At 44.6% G+C, this 5,156-nt stretch overlaps 1 pseudogene; it reads left to right on the plus strand.

The window, feature by feature from the left end:
- The first annotated feature begins 307 nt into the window (after nucleotides 1-307).
- On the plus strand, nucleotides 308-1,340 carry LOC119532633 (annotated as a pseudogene).
- Nucleotides 1,341-5,156: the final 3,816 nt, after the last annotated feature.

Genomic DNA, 5,156 nt, shown 5'->3' on the forward strand with positions numbered 1-5,156 from the left:
AAAAAACAATACAAACCCCATATACAGAACTCCAGCATACCCCGACCCCCCTCCCCCGATACCCTGATCTACCAACTTTAACATCCTGTCACACCACCATTTCTTTCTTTCCCTCCCTCCCTTCCTATCATCCATCATCTATTGCTTTGTCTTCTGAACATATGAGAGCAAGCTACACACATCCTTGAACAAACAATATAATTCACATATACATTTCCCATGAACAAGAACATTCTTTTATGCAATCTCCAGGCTCTATTTTAAGCACTTCACATGTAGCAACCCATTTAATTCTCGAAACACCACTATGAGGTAGGTACCACTATTATCCCATTTTAGAAATGAGGAAACTGAAGCACAGAGAAGATCAGTAATTTGTCTGAATTGCACAGTTGATAAATAGTGGTCCCCAGATTCAAGCCTAGGAAATCTAGCTTCAGAATCTATAATCCTAACTGCTATACAATATCACCTCCCATGTAAAAGACGGAATAGAATGTGCTAAGGCTAGACACCAAGGAATTCATTAGAAGACCACTGCAGTAGGTTTAAATGAAAGGATGACACTCCATGAGGCAGCGGTGGTGGCAGTGGCGAGAGGATAAACAAGTTTGTTGCCTTGAAAGATGACAACAGTAGGGACCATGATCAGAATGAAGAAAACAGCACACTTAGAAAGATGGTGAGAAGGAAAAAACAGAACCAGACAAGAGTCAGAGCAGCAGCAAGAGGAAGGCTGTTGTCCCAGGACCAGCAGAGCATCCCCTGCAGTACAACTACACATTCTGGCACTCCCGGAGAACCCCCGGCCGTCCCACCAGCTACCAGAGCTATGAACAGAATATCAAGCAGATCGGCACCTTTGCCTCTGTGGAGCAGTTCTGGAGGTTTTACAGCCATATACTGCGTCCCGGGGACTTGACTGGCCACAGTGACTTCCATCTCTTCAAAGAAGGTGTTAAGCCCATGTGGGAGGATGACGCAAGTAAAAATGGTGGCAAGTGGATTATTCAGCTGAGGAAGGGCTTGGCATCCTGTTGCTGGGAGAATCTCATCCTGGCCGTGTTGGGGGAGCAGTTCATGGTTGGGGAGGAGATCTGTGGGGCTGTGGTCTCTGTCCAGTTTCAGGAGGACATTATTTCGATATGGAATAAGACAGCCAGCGACCAAGTAACCACAGCCCGAATTCGGGACACGCTTCGACAGGTGCTTAACCTACCTCCCAACAACCATTATGGAATACAAAACCCACACTGACAGCATCAAAATGCCAGGCAGGCTGGGCCCCAAAAAGGCTCCTTTTGCAAAACCTCTGGAAGACACTGTTGAATGTGCCATGACCTTCTCTCTTTCTGGATGGCACCATCATTGAAGCTGGCATCATCGGAGTCTCTTGTTTTGTTGGCATGCTACCTGGAAGATCCTTCCATCCTGGACAAGAGGAATTGGAAGAGCATTTTACGTTTTAAGAACAGGCTGACACACAGCAGCTACGACGATAGCTGAGATCACTTAATAAATGGTGCTAAACTAAAAATAAATAAATAAATAAATAAATAAATAAATAAATAAATAAATAAATGGATGAATGCCTGAACTAAGGCACTGGGGATAGGGACAAAAATGAGGAAATAAATCTAAAATATTTGAAAATAATTAATAATGTGAACAAAGGCTAACTATCCAAGAGAAGGGTGAGTCAAGGGGTAAGCCAAGGTTGGCCATAATGTTCTTAGTCTGGAGAAAATACATCCTTTTGTTAATCAAGATAGGAGATGAAAGAGATGGAACTTCAGAGGAAGAAGTTCAAGAGCATAGTTTTATTTATGCTGAGTTTCAAATATCAGTGGAGCATTCAATGGAAGCATATGTCAATTGGAGATAAACTCTGGAGCTCAGGGAACAGTAAGAGATTATTACCTCACACTTTGCTAAAGTCCAGTTCTAGAGTCACTTAAAAATTAAGGGCACAGACCCTCAGCACCATGTTATTTCAAGGTCCCAAAGAAATTAGCATACATTTAATCAAAAGAATAGTTCCTACCATCCTAATTTGTCTTTACCTATGACCAGTCCCACTAACCAGAGTCAAACTCTGTTCCTGCACATAAGCACCTCAGTGCATTCCAAAACTGCTGTTTTAGAAAATTAAACAAGACCCCATATATGGAGATTGGCTCAGATTTGGCCATCAGATCAGAGCTTCAAGCCTCTTCTGCCTGTTTTTTCCTCTTTCCACAAAAAGTCTCATAATACATGGCCCTGGGCCCACAGCCATGTATCATGGTTCTTTATCAGACTGAAAAATGATGGTGAGCAACTGCGGGACACTGATTACGTGCTTCAACTTGGCGGGCCTGGGCTGGGGGACCGGATCCACCCCTGGGGAGGGTAGTGGGCACGGGCGACAGCGCCCTCTACAGCCCCCCGGGCCTGGGAAAGTGAGGCCGGAGGCAGGCCCCATTTCCTCACCCAAAATACGCCACTGTTAGAGGAGGCTTGCCGGAGGGAACCGCCTTTTCCCCACCCCCTTATCTTGCCCGGACACTCCCCGTTGCCAGTGCAACTCCCATCACCACCAGTGCGCATACATTGTTGCCAGACACCGTTACCGGAGCAACTCTCGCCCCTTTTCAATCAACCTCCGCGCCCTCTCAGAACCAATCCAAGCCTTTAACCTCTACAGCTACCCCGCCCTCTAAACGCCCGATATAAGCTTGTACTCTCCCCTAATAAACTCTCTTGGTTTCTTCACCCTAAAAGAACCGTGTCCCGCCTGTTCCTTTCTCGCCGCCCTCCATACTTTGCACGCCTCCCGCCGGGGACCTGGCCAAGTCCCCCGCCTCGCCCTCGCCTCCGGGAAAGAGCCCCCGCCGCCGGTACCCTCGGAGCAATCCTGAGAGCCTAGGATTTAGCAACCGGCCGCCACCCTCCCCCAGACAAGTCAACTGCGACCGCAAGCAACAATGATACAATGAGTGTGGTAGGAAAGATTAATGAAAGGTTTGCATTTCGGTTTATGGCTTTAGTTTCTGCTTGCCTCTCTGCCTCTCAAGCTGTCCATTTCAATTCAAATGAAGCAGGGCTTTTCAGACTGTGTGTGCCAACAGGCTGTACCTGCAGCTGTTGCCTTATCCATCACAGCCCGACTTACTGCATTCAGAGTTCCAGGTCAGCGTTTTCTGATTGCATTCCCTGTCCCTGTCATGCTTCTCGCTGCCCTCCTTCTAGCCATTCATCACCCAGCAATTGTTAGTTAGCTGCCTTTCTCACGTGGCCAGCTGTGCAAAGTGTGCCAGATAGGAATGCCAGTGGGCTGGCTGCACACCAGGACACTGCCAAATGCTTGTTAGTCATCAGAAGTTTCATAGGTAAGAGCCACTGATGAAATCTGTGCTGAAGCTAAAGGCAACATCCAAGGAAGTTGAAGGCCCAGCTCTTTCTTTACAGAGTTAGACAACATTCTCAATTCCAAACTTGATCTGCAGTATGGAGTAGGCTTAAACATACAGGCTTTCAAGCCAGACTTTGTGGGTTCAAATCCTACCTCTGTCACAAAATTGAGAAGTGACTAAATCTCTGCTCAGTTACCTACATTCTAGGGTTATTGCGAGAACCAAATGAGTCAACTTACGTTAAGCAATTAGAATGATGTCCAATACATTAAGAGTCCTATAAGTGTTTGCTATTGCTCTTTTTCTACTCACTCTGCAAATAGCAGGTAATTCCAATTCTTAGAAGTGCAGAAGTGGAGGATGAGTCCCTGAGTCCACAGTATTTTCTTGTGCAATCTTTCTGGATTAGGCTATCAAGATAAACACCAACTAATCCAAAGGTTCCTGAAATCTTTGCTAGTGTCCTGGAAGATTCAGTCCACAACATGGCCCAGAATTGTCCACAGCAATATTTAAGTCACTAAACTGCCACCTTAAATCAGATCAAAGGGTAAAGGATGATAGTGACTGTGTTTTAAAACTTCAACTTCTGTGTGAGACCAAGGGAAGAGATGTTTATTTGGGAAGGATCTATATTTTCTGTAACACATTAAATAATTTAACTTGTATGGTCAGTTTATTCAAACACCATAATTACATGGAACTTTGAATCGGAAGTGAGATCTGGTAGGTTTGTACAGTTTAGTGTGAAATAGCGACACATCCCAGAGTAGTTTGGCAGAGAATGAGTATATATTTGCAGGAACCCCTGGGGAACTGGGGAAGAATGTGGAAATGTTGGACTTCCCTACCTGGGTTGTTACTGGTGTTCTCACAAACATTGAGGACTGACAGTTTGGTAGGTTGAGCCCCCGATCTTGGGGTATGCCCTTGTGAAACATGTTGCTGCAAAGTAGAGGCTGAGCCTACTTACAATTGTACCTAAGAGTCACCCCCAGAGAACCTCTTTATTGCTCAGATGTGGCCCCCCACCTCTCTCTAAGCCCACACGGCAGGTGAACTCACTGCCCTCCCCCCGACGTGGGACTTGACTCCCAGGGGTGTAAATCTCCCTGGCAAAGTGGGACATGACTCCTGGGAACGAGCCTGGACACAGCATGGTGGGATTAAGAAAACCTTCTTGACAGAAGGGAAAAGTGAAATAAAACAAAACCAAGTTTCACTGGCTTTCAAATGGAATCGAGAGGTCATTCTGGAGGTTATTCCTATGTGTTATATAAATATCCCTTTTTAGTTTTTAGTGAGTTGGAATAGCTAAAAGGAAATACCTGAAACTGTCAAACTGCAACCCAATAGCCTTGATTCTTGAAGACGATTGCATAGCTATGTAGCTACCTGGTATGACTGTGTGATTGTGAAAACCTCATGCTTCACACTAGCTTTGCTCAGTGTATGGGCAGATAAGTAGAACAATGGGGACAAAAACTAAATGAAAAAGAGGATGGGATGGGGGGCAACGGAATGTTTTGGGTGTTCTCTTTTTACTTTCACTTTTACTTTTTATTTTTTACTATTTATTTATTTATTTATTTGGGAGTAAGAAAAATGTTCAAAAGTTGATTCTGGTGATGAATGCACAACTATATGATGGTACTCTGAATGGCTGATTGTACACTGTGGATGATTGTAGGGTATGTGAATATATGTCAATAAAACTGTATTTTAAAAATAAATAAATAAATAAACTACTGCCTGGTGATA

The sequence above is a fragment of the Choloepus didactylus genome, chromosome 4, assembly GCF_015220235.1.
Source record: "Choloepus didactylus isolate mChoDid1 chromosome 4, mChoDid1.pri, whole genome shotgun sequence".
In the NCBI taxonomy this organism is placed as follows: Eukaryota; Metazoa; Chordata; class Mammalia; order Pilosa; family Megalonychidae; genus Choloepus; species Choloepus didactylus.